The following is a 15,906-nucleotide window of genomic DNA, read 5'->3' on the forward strand; positions in this document are numbered from 1 at the left end:
GCCAGAATTATAACAAATCAAACAGTGGTGTTTGGTAAAGAGATGTAGCTGGAGATCTTATGCTAATAATTGTGATAAAATTAATAGCACTTAGAATTGAGTATAAACCTGTTAAATGTAGGGGAAAAAATGATTAGGTCAACAGAAGCTCCCATGTAGGCCAGATTGCCTGTTAAACATAGATACACTGTTGAGCCTGTCAGCCTGTTCTAGAAATGGTGGTGGAAAAGGTGAAAACTTTTTTTGGGGGGGAATGCTATCATGTGCTCCAATTATTAGTGGAACTATTCAGTTTTTGGATCCTCCAATTATATTAATAATAGGTGTAGGCAGGAAAAATTACTACAAATGCATGGGTGGTACAGCTACATTGTAGATATGATCAACTTCTAGTAAAGCTCCAGGCCTGATTTGGCACAATTAAAAGAATTAAGGCAGGACTTGCACTCTGGAACAGACCAAAAACCAAATGTTCAGTGTCTGTGACATTATGGTTTGTTGAGAATAATCAGCAGTTTATGAACATAGAAAAAAAGACTGAGAAAGTGTTAGACTGTAAATGTAAAGACAGGTTGAGGCCTTTTTGCCAAGCCGTGTGGTGAATGACATTAGTTTAGTCTCTCAGTCGCGTCTGACTCTTTGCAACCACATGGACTGCAGCACACCAGGCCTCCCTGTCCATCACAAACTCCCAGAGCTTGCTCAAACTCATGTCCATCGAGTTGGTGATGCCATCCAACCATTACATCTTCTGTTGTCCCCTTCTCCTGCCTTCAATCTTTCCCAGCTTCGGGGTCTTTTCCATTGAGTCAGCTCTTTGCATCAGGTGGCCAAAGGATTGGCGTTTCAGCTTCAGCATCAGTCCTTCCAATGATTATTCAGGACTGATTTCCTCTAGGATGGACTGGTTGGATCTCCTTGCAGCCCAAGGGACTCTCAAGAGTCTTCTCCAACACCACAGTTCAAAAGCATCAGTTCTTCGGCACTCAGCTTTCTTTATGGTCCAACTCTCACATCCATATTTGACTACAGAAAAACCATAGCTTTGACTTAACTAACCTTTGTTGGCAAAGTAATGTCTCTGCTTTTTAATATGCTGTCTAGGTTGGTCAAAGATTTTCTTCCAAGGAGCAAGCATCTTTTAATTTCATGGCTGCAGTCACCTTCTGCAGTGATTTTGGAGCCCAAGAAAATAAAGTCTGTCACCACTTCCATTGTTTTCCCATCTATTTGCCATGAAGTGTTGGGGACCAGATGCCATGATCTTAGTTTTCTGAATGTTGAGTTTTAAGCCAGCTTTTTCACTCTCCTCTTTCACCTTCATCAAGAGGCTCTTTAGTTCCCCTTTGCTTTCTGCCATAAGGGTGGTGTCATCTGCATATCTGAGGTTATTGATATTTCTCCCAGCAATCTTGATTCCAGTTTGTGCTTCATCCAGCCTGGCATTTTGCATGATGTACTCTGCATGTAATTTAAATAAGCAGGGTGACAATATACAGCCTTGACTGACTCCTTTCCCAATTTGAAACCAGTCTGTTGTTCCATGTCCGGTTCTAATTGTTGCTTCTTGACCTTCACACAGATTTCTCAGGAGGCAGGCAAGGTAGTCTGGTATTCCCATCTCTTTAAGAATTTTCCAGTTTGCTATGATCCACACAGTCAAAGGCTTTGGTATAGTCAATAAAGCAGAATTAGATGCTTTTCTGGGACTCTCTTGCTTTTTCTACAGGGTCTCTTGCTTTTTTAATGGGATCAAAGCCCACCAAATCTAGTAAGAATTTAGTTTAATAAAAGTGCTTGGGGAAGGAGGTGGGAAGAAGGTTCAAAAGGGATGGGACATATTGATATATGGCAGAAACCATCACAATTTTGTAATTATCTTCCAATTAAAAACAAATTAAAAAAATGTTTGATTTGCATTCAGTTGGTGTAGGATAAAAGTCTTGCAATCCTTGTCTTCAGGAATTAAGTAAATAATACTTAACTAGGGCTTTGAAGACTCTTGGTCTGTGTTCGTCTAGATCCTAGTCCAGTGCTAATATTGATGAAAAGGGAAGAAGTACTGTTGATACTATGATTAGTGGTGGTAAAAACATTATTCAATTCATAATTTTTGTATTGTCATTTTGTTTTCATGTTATTGATGGGAATGTGGTTGATGATATTGAATAGATTGTATATGGAAATATAGATTGAATAGTGTTCTGATTGCTATTAATATCGGTGAAATATTTTTTGTTATTTCTTGAGTAATCATTCATTCAGGTAAAAACTCAAAGTGGTAGGAGGCCTCCTAATTATAATGTAATAGTGAGAATAAATATAGCAATTAAGGGTGTTTATTTCATAAATTAGGGGAAGGATGGCATTGTGGTGGATGAATTATATATAAATAATATAAATGTAGTTAGTGTTTTAAGTATAGGATTATTGTAGCTGGATTATAAATGATAATAGCTGTTATTCAATTTATGTTACAATTGATGAGCAGCCTATGACTTTTTGTAGTTGGGTTTGGTTGAGACTTCTTCATCCTCCTACTATGATTGATAACATAGCTCTACTTAGTAACATGTTTAGATTAATGAATGATGAAACTCAATATAAAATAAATTTTTTTATATTTCTATCAAAAAGAAACTTGATAGTGATACAAGTTTCTGTTATGTTAATAAAATTAGGTATCCAGTAGAATGGGGCAAGTCCAAGTTTTATGACAAGGGCTGCTTGGATAATGGATGTTGTTGGATTAAACATGTTTATACTTGTTCATTGGCTAGAATATTAGATTAGTAAGAACAGATGTGATGGCTTGTGTCAAAAAGTATTTAGTGGAGGCTTCTTTGGCTCATGGGTTGAATTTTTAATTAAAACTAGAATAATAGTTAATATGTTTATTTCAAAGTCAATTCAGATTCTTAATCAGTGTGACCTTATCATAACAACTGTAGTTCCTGAAATGATAGTGAAATGATAATAAAAATAAGGGATTTATTACTATGGGAAGGATATAAATCAATATTTTCAGGGTGTGGGCCTGATGGCTTATTTAGCTGATCTTACTACAGGATATGATGTAATTGGTAGTGCAGAAATTTTTGAATTCTTAGTAGGTTCAATCCCTATAATATTAGAAATAAGAGGATTTAAACTCCTATAAGTTATTCCATCAAAGTAACTGTTTTGTCAGACATTATGTTTGGTGGGATGCTTGTTATAATGATGGTTAATAATACATTTCATATTAAAAGAGCTAGTGTTAATAGTAGGAAATTTTTCATAGAAGATGTATAAGTTGGAATCATGGATAGGATGCTCAAATTTGTAGGAAAAATGATTAGGAAGATGATTTAGGTAATAAAATTGAGTATATTTTTGGTTTGTGGGGGTTGTGAAATGCTCCTATGAATAGAATTGTAAAAAATATAATAGTAATGTTGGCATATTCTGCTAGAAAGAATAGGGCAAATGGACCTGCTGCATGCTCAGAATTGAAGCCAGAGACAAGTTCTGATTCTCCTTTTGTTAAGTGGAAAGGACCTTGGTTGGTTTCTGCTGGGATTGAGAGAAATCATATTATGACCAGCAGCCAAGACAGAAAAATTAGACGTAAGTATTCTTGAGTAGTGATTAATGTCGAAAGGGTTATTGTTCAGTTGCTAAGTCATGTCCGACTCTTTGTGACCCCTTGGACTGCATCACGCCCAACTTCCCTGTCCTCCACCATATCTGAGTTTGTCCGAACTCATCTCTATTGAGTCAGTGATGCCATCCAACCATCTCATCCTCTGTTGCCCGCTTCTCCTGCCTTTGACCTTTCCCAGCATCAGGGTCTTTTCCAATAAGTTGGCTCTTCACCTCAGGTGGCCAAAGTATAGGAGCTTCAGCTCAGTCCTTCCATTGAATATTCAGGACTGATTTCATTTAGGACTGACTGGTTTGAACTCCTTACGGTCCAAGGGACTCTCAAGAGTCTTTTCCAGCACCACAGTTTTTTTTTTCCCATTTATTTTTATTAGTTGGAGGCTAATTACTTTACAATATTGTAGTGGTTTTTGCCATACATTGACATGAATCAGCCATGGATTTACATGGGTTCCCATCCCGTTCCCCCCTCCCGCCTCCCTCCCCATCTGATCCCTCTGGGTCTTCCCAGTGCACCAGCCCTGAGCACTTGTCTCACAGCACCAGTTTGAAAGCATTAATTCTTCGGTGCTCAGCCTTCTTTATGGTCTAAGTTGAGAGTTGGACTTGAGAATCATCTGTATATGACTGCTAGGAAAACCATAGCTTTGACTAAATAAGACATTTGTTGGCAAAATGATAACCTCTGCTTTTTAATACACTGTCTAGGTTTGTCATAGCTTTTCTTCCAAGGAACAAGTGTCTTTTAATTTCATGGCTGCAGTTGCCATTTGCAGTGATTTTGGAACCCAAGAAAATAAAGTCTGTCACTGTTTCCATTGTTTCTCCATCTATTTGCCATGAAGTGATGGGATTGGATACCATGATCTTAGTTTTCTGAATGTTGAGTTTTAAGCCAGCTTTTTCCCTTTCCTCTTTCACCTTCATCAAGAGACTATTTAGTCCCTCTTCGCTTTCTGCCATAAGGGTGGTATTATCTGCATATCTGAGTTTATTGATATTTCTCCCAGCAGTCTTGATTCCAGCTTATGATTCATCCAGTTTGGCATTTCACATGATGTTCTCTGCTTATACACAGGATAACAGTATAGAGCCTTGACATACTCCTTTCCCTATTTGGAACCCGTCTGTTGTTCCATGTCCAGTTCTAACTGTTGCTTCCTGACCTACATACAGGTTTCTCAAGAGGCAGGTCAGGTGGTCTGGTATTCCTGTCTCTTTAAGAACTTTCCAGAGTTTCTTGTGGTCCACACAAATCAAAGGCTTTGGCATAGTCAATAAAGCAGATGTAGATATTTTTCTGGAACTCTCTTGGTTTTTTGATGATCCAATGGTTGTTGGCAATTTGATCTCTGGTTCTTCTGCCTTTTCTAAATCCAGCTTGAACATCTGGAAGTTCACAGTTCACATACTGTTGAAGCCTGGCTTGGAGAATTTTGAGCATTACTTTACTAGTTGTGTGAGATGAGTGCAATTGTGTGGTAGTTTGAGCATTTTTGGCATTGCCTTTCTTTGGGATTGGAATGAAAACTGACCTTTTCCAGTCCTGTGGCCACTGCTGAGTTTTCCAAATTTGCTGGCATATTGAGTGCAGCACTTTCACAGCATCATCTTTTAGGAGAGAGATGAATTAATACCAAGTCCTTTGAATTTTAGGCTATTGTAAGTAGTACTCTGGCATATAGTTTTGTTTTAATTATTGCACTTAGGGCTAAGCATAATGGAATATTGGATCCCAGTTTGAGTCTTATTGTGTAGTCAGGAATATTAGTCATTTTAACTGCAACCTTTTCAGCCTAAGTAAAGTTTAAGTTTATTATATCTTTAACATACTTTACACTGAAAATTTTATTAATTTGAGTTATTCATATGACCTTGATGGCTGGCACGAAATTTCACAACTCTTGCTGTTGTTTAGTCACTCAGTTGTGTCTGACTCTCTGTGACCCCATGGACTGTAGCCCGCCAGGCTCCTCTGTCTATGGGATTTCCCAGGCAAGAATACTGGAGTGGGTTGCCATTTCCTTCTCCAGGGGATTTTCCCAACCCAGGGATCAAACCCCTGTCTTCTGCACTGCAGGCAGATTCTTTACCTCTGTGCCACCAGAGAAGCCCCATATGGGTCACCAAATGTCATGGTCTGAGCAGGGGTTGGAAAAGAATTTCCAGACACAGAGTGTTTCAGAAAAGAGTTTATTAGAGCAGGGGATGCTGTTAGAACATCGGGGGCAGCATGTTAGAACATGCTTTTGTGGGCTAGTACCCAATTTTTATAGCCTCAAGACAAAGAAAATTCCTGCTGGAAGGATGGCATTAGGTGATTGGTTAGGTTGGGTATTTTTACCTAATATGGGGTTAGGGAGCTGGCCAGTTTAGATTAGTGGGGCTTATGGCAACGGTTGGTATGAGGCTCCATCAGTTCCAGAGATGACCTTGATGCAGGGCTCTGCATCTGTAGCTTTGGTACAGCCTGTGACTTTGGTGCAGGCTCCACATAGGTGTCATGAGCTATTTGGTAATGTGCCTCATACCTACTCCTTTTAATTGTTGGTGATCCAAAGGTCATTCTTACTTGGATGGAGAATACTTGCATGTGTAATTTTATTAAGAATTAGTATAAAAGGCTGGGGCCAAACCTATGTGTTTATGGAGTTAGTAATCTCATGTAGGTATTTTTAGTGCCCTGCTTTATTTATTGTTAGAGTAACAAACTAGGTCCATGGAGATCCCTGTCCATCAAAATTTTGTGGATTTAAGTAGCATGCTAGTGTTAGTGGAAGTACTTTAGGTTCCTGTGGAGGGAGTGCGTTTTTCTAGCCCGTGGGTTTTTGTTGTTGCGCTGGGTCTCTGTTGCTGTGCGAGGACGCTCCCTAGTTGTGATGTTCGGGCTTCTCATTGCAGTGTCTTTTCTGGTGGCAGAGCACAGGCTCTTACGGGCACAGGCTTCAGTAGTTGTGGTGCACGGGCTTTAGGTGCTCACGGCATGCAGCATCTTTCCAGACCAGGGACGGAACCCATGTCCCCTGCGTTGACAGGTGGATTCTTATCCTCTGTACCAACGGGGAAGTCCAGGTGAGTAGGTTTAAATTTAGAGGTTTTGGTGCTTGAAAATTTCATTTTGTTAAAAATCTTGGCTAAAGTATGTCTTAGTTTAATTTGTAATTTAGATATTTCTTATAGAAAGTAAGCTTTTATGTACTTACTGGAAACTTGGCAAGATTGGTAATAAATATATATTGTGAGGTGTACAGGAGCTAAGGGGAATTAGCTAATTTTTATTTGGAGCGTGAATGTACACATGTATTCATTTTCTTATGTATTTTAAGCACTGACTAATATCTATGGCTCTTGATATTGAAAATAATATTCAGTATAAGCTTGGCTATATGTTGCCTGACTGTGTCAAGGACTCAGATGGCCATAGCTGCCCTCACATTTAAAATATCAAAAGTATGACACCATAGTTATGTGTACACATGGGCTGATTAGTCATTAGTCCAACAAGATGTCTTACTTAAGAGGAAAGGCTGGGAGATTTTAGGTGAGATGGTCCTGAAGAAAGAATCAGATGGCAGATACAGTTTAGTTCTAGAAACCTCCATGTATTAAAATGGGCCCAAAGCAAGAAGAGGGGCATGTTTGTGAATGAGTTGCAGACTTCTCAAAGCTTGGGATTAAGGAAAGTTGTTGGTTGTGATAAGTATGGTGACTAGAGTTGACTTAATGGAATTTGTACAGTGAGTATTTTGTTCTGTGTAATTATATTCATAGTTTGTACTCACGCATGGAGTAAACAATGTATACTTATACATAGACTGTATCATGTACAATCAAGTATGGATGTACTAATGCACTGTAATAGGGTAGGTCATTTAATACCTGAAGTGCACAGCAATGTGATCCCTAGAATTTCTTAATGCTGACATAGCGCCTGATAGTAAGTTTACTGTTGATGTGCACCTTTCAGAGAATAGTTTAGGTAGAATTCCAGCTTTGGGTGCTGACGGTGGAGCTGGACCTTCTTCCTTGATGTTGTGGGGAGGGTTTTCTCCTTTTCTGGGTTACAAGACTGGAATGATAAATGAACTACAAAGATTCTTCATTTTAGGTTATTTTCAATTAAGATTGTAAGTAGCCTAAGTAGAGAATAAGAAAATAAAGGATTGATGCTAGCTGTCCAGTGATGATAAATGGGTGTTTAACTGGTTATCCTCCAACTCTTTTACGTTGGTAGGTCTGCTACTAGAAGTCAGAATGAGCACTGGTTGAGGGATCAGAATGTTATGCTTTGATATATGAACTATTAAGATAATTGCTAGAATTAGGATGGAAAATAATAGAGCTAATATGCCACCTGTGAAAGTCCCTCAGTCGTGTCTGACTCTTTGTGACCCCATGGACTATACAGTCCATGAAATTCTCTAGGCCAGGATACTGGAGTGGGTAGCCTTTTCCTTCTCCAGGGGATCTTCCCAACCCAAGTATTGAACCCAGGTCTCCTACATTGCAGGTGGATTCTTTACCAACTGAGCTATCAGGGAAGCCCAACCACCTAAATTATTGGAATGGTATTGAGGTGATAACATCAAGTTTCTGAAATTTAAAAGGCTCTTAATTTTGCCAAAAGCTACCCTAGGACAGAAAAATGATTCAGTGGAAAGCATGGGAGCCTTTAGTGGAAGAGTTTCCTGTCAACGCATGGAAATGGCCAGTGTCAACATCATTAACTGACTTGTGTGTTGATAGGAAACTGATGTAATTAAATATTCTGTTATGTTAAAAAAAAATAAAGATAGTCTGAACCACATCATACTTATATATTTATTCTGTTCCTTCTCTTGATCGTATCTTTTTAAAAGAGATCTCTTTTAAAAGAGATTGATTTGGGCAGAAAAAAGAATTGATCCTGTATTCACTTAGGCAAAATAAATCGGGGCATTTAGCTTTGAAACAAAAAAAAAGTGTGTGTGTGTGTGTGTGTGGTGGGGGGAGCAAGTGGGCCGGAAATCTACTCCCATACAATAAGCAATACAAAGTAGTTATTTTGCAGAATGACAGAATCACGTGGAAGGTTAAAGCAATGATCAAAATAGGAAGACCATCATGTAAAGAGATCCTGTAAATTGTTTATATCAGCTTATACTCTATTTCTAAAACTGTTTTTCAAAATAAAAAGTTTTCGTTGTAAATGTAATACCTACTCATTATTTTTAAAAGTGCAATTTGGACATTAAACATTCTATGTAAAATAAAATATCCCATCACCCAGAAATTATAATACAACTTTTTTGCTTTAGGTATATGCATTTTAAAACAAAAAATAATTACCTTTACCATCTAATAATGTCATGGCAATATTCCATGTTATTGCTGTTGTTCAGTCGCTCAGTTGTGTCTAGCTCTTTGCAACCCCATGGATGGCAGCACGCAAGGATTATCTGTTCTTCACTATCTCCCAAGGTTTGCTTGAACTCATGTACATTGAGTTGATGATGCTACTTAAACATCTCATTCCTACCTTCCCCTTCTCCTTTTGCCCTCAATCTTTCCCAGCATTGGGGTCTCCAGTGAGTCAGTTCTTCTCATCAAGTGGCCAAAATATTGGAGTTTCAGCTTCAGCATCAGTCCTTCCAGTGAATATTTAGGACTGATTTCCCTTAGGATGGACTGGTTTGATTTCCTTGCAGTCCAAGGGACTCTCAAGAGGCTTCTCCAATACCACAGTTCAAAAGCATTAATTCTTTGGTGTTCAGCTTTCCTTATGGTCCAACTCTCACATCCATACATGACTACTGGAAAAACCATAGCTTTGACTAGATGGACCTTTGTTGGCAAAGTAACGTCTTTGCTTTCTAATATGCTGTCTAGGTTTGTCATAGCTTTTCTTCCAAGTAGCAAGTGTCTTTTAATTTCATGGTTGCAGTCACCATCTGCAGTGATTTTGGAGCCCAAGAAAATATAGTCTCTCACTGTTTCCATTGTTTCCCCATCTATTTGCCGTGAAGTGATGGGACGAGTTTTTTGAATGTTGAGTTTTAAGCTAGCTTTTTCACTCTCCTCTTTCACCTTCATCAAGAGGCTCTTTAGTTTCTCTTTGCTTTCTGCCGTAAGGGTGGTGTCATCTGCATATCTGAGGTTATCGCTATTTCTCCCGGCAATCTTGATTCCAGCTTGTGATTCATCCAGCCTGGCATTTCACATGATGTACTCTGCATCTAAGTTAAATAAGCAGGATGACAATATACAGCCTTGATGTACTCCTTTCCCAATCAGGAACCATTGTTCCATGTCCAGTTCTAACTATTACTTCTTGACCTTCATGAGGATTTCTTAGGAGGCAGGTCAGGTGGTCTGGTATTCCCATCTCTTTAAAAATTTTCCACAGTTTGTTGTGATCCACAAAGCCTTTAGTGGAGTCCATGAAACAGATGTTTTTCTGGAATTCCCTTGCTTTGTCTATGATTTAACAGATTTTGGCAATTTGATCTCTGGTTCCTCTCCTTTTCTTTTTTTTTCAAATATTTTCTTTTTTATTTAAATATAAGCAGCATCCATCTCTACAGAGTATTTTCTTTCATACTGAAACCTCATCTTAGCTTTTAGAGGTTAAATTTTCCTTTGAGAAAACAATTGTCCCACCCTACTTTCTTTATGGACTACTATGGCAATTGACTGCCAGTACCTTATCTTCGTCCTTCCACTAGTATGTATCCTCAAATTCTCTCATCTTTTTTTTTTTTTTAAATTAGTTTATTTTAATGAATATATTTAATGATAAAAGGTACAATTCACAAAGAAGATAGACATTATAAACCATTAGACACTTAACAACAAAGAAACAAAGATACATAAAGCAAAAATGAGAAGAAATATAAGGGAAAAGAAAAATATATAATCATAGTGAGACATATTAACATTTCTCTGAGAATATTTTATCAAGTGCAGAAAAAATAAGAACAGGAGCACCTTGAATAATGTCATTAATAATTTAAATATAATAGATTTATATTTAATCTTATATCCTACATAAATATATTTAGAATGTTGTATCTCATGTGTTCTTATTAGATTTCTATAGGACATTTTGAAAAACTGGCAAAAAGATAAACATCTTTAAATTTCAAAAATAGAATTCTTTTGTGATTGAGTTACACATATGCACATATATTTTTGAAATTATTTTCCTTTATAGTTTATTATGATTGAGTATGAGATGGATGGCATCCCAACTCGATGGACCTGAGTTTGAGTAAGCTCCTGGAGTTGGTGATGGACAGGAAAGCCTGGTGTGCTGTAGTCCATGGGGTTGCAGAGTCGGACATGACTGAGCTGAACTGAATTGATAGCTTATTAGAAGATATTGACTGTAGTTCCCTGTGCTATACAGGAAGATTTGTTGCATGTATATTTTTAAAAATTAGGAAGCTAGCATTCTATTCATAGTAAGTCAAATAAGTGGAATCAAAATGTCACTAATTTTTTAGTTTGGAAAAATTCATAGGTTTTCTAAACTGTATATACTATACATATTACATATATATATAAGCTTTTTTCTACTACTTAAAGGTTTAAGGAAGAACATCCAAAAAAAAAAAAAGATGAAGAAATTGGAAAATGTAAACTTAAATGAAATGGGAACAATGAATATGAAATAGAAAAAGTGAAACAAACTAGATAAAAGTAAAAGATCTTCATATAGTCCAGTCGTTTTTAGATATGACTGCTCATTAGAAACATCTGGAACTCTGGTGAAAAAAAAAGCAATACCTGTGCATTTTGTATGTTTCAAAAAATTCCAAGATAATTCTGATATGTATCTGGATTTTAAAAAGTGATTACAGTTTTTTCTCTTAAGTGGTAGTTTTGGTGATACAGAATTCTATTATTTTTTCTGTTGACCAATCATGATACAATGGTATTAAGTGAGTAATGGTCACATAACCACAATAGTAAAAGATGTTTACCAGTTTTCACAATCAACAGCCAGACCAAAAAAAAAAAAGATAATTACAACTGCAAGCCATAATGAAAACATGATTAACCTAACAGTATAAAACAGTTACATACAATTTGGGGAGATCAAACAGAGTGATGTAGTAAGTGAAAGTGCATACATGCATATGTTTTCGTCTGCTCAGTCTATGTCATTTGGCTGGTGCATTTAATCCATTTAAGGTAATTAATGATATTTATGATCCTACCAGTAATGTGTTGAAGGCAGTCCATGGGGACATGCTGCAATCCATGGGGTCACAAAGAACTGAACATGACTGAGCGGCTGAACTGAACTGATCAATAATGTATGATCCTGCCATCATTTTCTTAATTATTTGGGGTTTATTTTCTGTAGGTAGTCTTTTCCTTCCCTTGTTTCCTGCCTAGAGAAGTTCCTTCAGCATTTATTGTAAAGCTGCTTTGGTGGTGCTGAATTCTTTTTAACTTTTGCTCGTCTGGAAAGCTTTTGATTTCTCCATTAAATCTGAAGGAGAGTCTTGCTGGGTAAAGTCTTCTTGGTTCTAAGGTTCTTCCCTTTCATCCCTTTAAATATATAATGCCATTCCCTTCTGGCTTGTAGAGTTTTTGTCAAGAAATCAGCTGATAGCCTGATGGAAGTGCCCTTGTATGTTATTTGTTGTTTCTCCCTTGTTGCTTTTAATGTTTTATCTTGGTCTTTAGTTTTTCCAGTTTGATGATGTGTCTCCATGTGTTCCTCCTTGGGTTTATCCTGCCTGGGACTCTCTGTGCTTCCGGGACTTGGTTGACTATTTCCTTTCCCATGTTAGGGAAGTTCTCAGCTATTATCTCTTCAAATATTTTCTCAGGTCCTTTCTCTCTCTCTCCTCCTTCTGGGACTCCTATAATGCGAATGTTGGTGCATTTAATGTCGTCCCAGAGGTCTGTTAGGCTGTCTTCATGCTTTTCATTCTTTTTTCCATGTTCTGTTTTGTGGCAGTGATTTCCACCATTCAGTCCTCCAGGTCATTTATCTGTTCTGCCTCAGTTATGCTGCTATTGATTCCTTCTAGTGTATTATTCATCTCTGTTTGTTCTTTAATTCTTCGGCAAACATTTCTTGCATCTTCTCAATCTTTGCCTCCATTCTTTCTCTGAGATCCTGAATCTTCTTCACTATCATTAAACCTTTTTCTGAGAGGTTGCCTGTCTCCACTTCATTTAGTTGTTTTTCTGGGGTTTTTATCTTGTCCCTTCATCTGGGACATAACTTTTTGCTTTTTCATGCTGATTAACTTTCCGTAATGTGGCTTTTTTCAGTCACTGTGGGCCTGTGGTTCTTCTTGCTTCTGTCTGCCCTCTGATAGAGGAGGATGGGAGGCTTTTGTAAGCTTCCTGATGTGAGGGACTGGTGGTGGGAAAAACTGGGTCTTGCTCTGCTGGGCAGGGCCTTGCTCAGTGAAGTCCTTCAGTTCAGTTATCTGCTGATGGGTGGGGTTGCACTCCCTCCCTGGTAGTTTCTTGGCCTGAGGTGACCCAGCCCTCAGGTCTAAGGGTTCTATGGTGGGCTCTATGGCCAGGTTAATGGCAACCTCTAAGAGGGTTTACGCCAAGGGGGACCTTCCCAGACTGCTGCTGCCAGCGTTCCCATCCCTGTGATGAGCCCCTGCCAACCCACGCCTCCAAGGAGGCCCTCCACCACTAGCAGGTAGTTTTGGTTCAGTCTCCTGTGGGGTCACTGCTCCTTTCCTCTGAGTCTTGGTGCAGGCAAGGTTTTGTTTGTGGCTTCTGAGACTGGAGTCTCTGTTTTCTCCAGTCCTGTGGAAGTCTTGTAATCAAGTCCCACTGGCCTTCAAGGTCATATTCCCTGGGGATTTGTAGTCTGTCAGATCCTCAAGCTGGGAAGCCTGAAGTGGGGCTCAGAACCTTCCCAACAGTGGCAGAACTTCTTTGGTATTATTTTTCTTCAGTTTGTGGCTCACCTACCTGGCAGGCATGGGATTTGATCGTGGTTGTGCCCCTCCTACAGTCTTGCTGTGGCGTCTTGTCTTTGGATGTGGGGATTCTTTTTTTGGTAGGTTCCAGTATCCTCCTGTCGATGGTTGTTCATCAGCTAGCTGTGACTTTGGTGTTCTTTAAGGAGATGAGTGCATGTCCTATTTTGCCATCTTGACTCCTCGCCTTTTCTAAATCCAGCTTGTAATTTGGAAGTTCTCAGTTCATGTCCTATTGGAAGCGTAGTTTGAAGGATTTTGAGCGTTACCTTGCTATCATGTGAAATAAGTCTAATTGTGCGGTAGTTTGAACACTCTTTGGCATCCCCCTTCTTTGGGATTGGAATAAAAACTGACCTTTTCATTATCAATGACTATAGACCTTCATGATTGTTTTAATTTATTTTAGTTGATTTATAATGTGTTTCTGGTGTATGGCAAAATGATTCAGTTATACACATATACACATACTTTTTCATATTTTTTTCCATTATGGTTTATTATAGGTATTTGCTGTGCTATTCAGTAGAACCTTGGTCATGATTATTTTAAATACCTATATAGTATTTCACTAAATGGGAGTTATCAACTCACTTAACCAATCCTTCCAAGCTTTTCATATTATAAACTTATCTTTGCTTACTTGTCTCATTTTCTTAGGACAAATTCCCAACAGTAATGAATTACTAGTTTAAATGATAAATAAGGTTTTTAAAGGTTTTGGGAAACTGCTCTTTAGGGAAATTATACTGATTCACTCTTCTGAAGATAAAAAAAGATTTAGAGCACTTTCAAGTTCACCCTGCTCCTTGCTGAGTTAAAATTGTCAAGTAAGTTGACTGGGCTAAGTGCAGAGATTTAATGGGCAATGTGCTGTAAGGAAACATGCTCACGTGCACTGGTGTGCTGTCACTTCAGTCGTGTCCGACTCTCTGTGACCCCGTGAACTGTAGCCCTCCAGGCTCCTCTGTCCATGGGATTCTCCAGGCAAGAATTCTGGAGTGGGTTGCCGTGTCCTCCTCCAGGGGATCTTCCCGAACCAGGGACTGAACTTGTGTCTCTTCCGTCTCCTGCATTGGCAGGCAGGTTCTTTACTACGAGTGAGTGCCACTAGTCAGAAATTCTGTGGTTGATCTGCTGGCCAGCTCATCTTCAAGCCATTACCAGCCCCTTCTCCTTTATCATTTAAAAATAAAGGCCACTTTAAAAAAAATTAAAAAATAAAGGTTACTTTAAACAATTCTGCCCCTTACACAACTCTGGCCAGTAGGAAGTAAGCAGAAATGTGCTGGAAAAGCTTTAGCTCTCCTGACAAGAAGGACAGACATGCCTGAAACTGCCCCTCTCCTACCTCTGGGTGTAAACATGGGATCTGAAGCTGTGGCAGCCATATTGCAACCATAGAAAAATGCCAAGAGAATCACCTGTTCTGTCCAACAACAGCAAGAGACAAACTCGCAGACTTTGTTATGTGAAAAACACTTTATTTGTTTAGAACATTTTTAGTTTTATTTTGTGTTACTTGCAGTTAAAAAATTACTGACAGATGAAATGCTGCATACTAAAGCATTGGTTTCTGAGTTATAAATAATCATAAATATCATAATTAGAAATATGGAAATAATCAGATATAATTTAAAATAGGGGTAAAATATGTGTATATAGCAAGAAATGATGGAACAGACCCTTTGTAGTGAAAGCCACAGACACCATTAAATACATTTAGGAGAAAGGAATAAAGTAAGTTAACCAAATAGAGAAAGGGTAGGATACATGTCAGAGGATTACCGTGTTATCAAAACATGTTTTCTTTTCCTCCTAGGCACATGGCCACACTATATATTTCCCATCTTTCCTTGTAGTTAGTTGAGAGCACAGATTGAGTTGTTGCTAAATGAATGTGTACAGAAATAATGCCAATCTTGGGCCTGGCCCACAAATACCCATTTTCTCTCTTTCCCCATCCACTGGCCAAATGAAGACTTTGAGCAGAGTTACAAAAACAGAGGGAGCCTGCCCTGAATTACTATGAGGAGCAGAGCTCTTCCTCCAACCTCCTTAGAACTGTGATGTGAGCAATACTATTTTACAGTGTTAAGTTCTTGAGACCTTACTTATTATAGCAGCTAGCATCATTCACTATAACAGGTGGGAGCAGGGGAAGGGGAAAAAGGAGACTAATGAAGAAATAAGTGAAGTGTATGACATGAATGGTAAGAGTGCTACCTGTTTGTTACACAGGTTCCCCAACCCGACACAACCTGTCCTTTTTATGACACAGATTCAGCAAAATTTTCAGTATTTATGAGGAAAT

Source organism: Dama dama, chromosome 25 (genome assembly GCF_033118175.1).
Source record: "Dama dama isolate Ldn47 chromosome 25, ASM3311817v1, whole genome shotgun sequence".
In the NCBI taxonomy this organism is placed as follows: domain Eukaryota; kingdom Metazoa; phylum Chordata; class Mammalia; order Artiodactyla; family Cervidae; genus Dama; species Dama dama.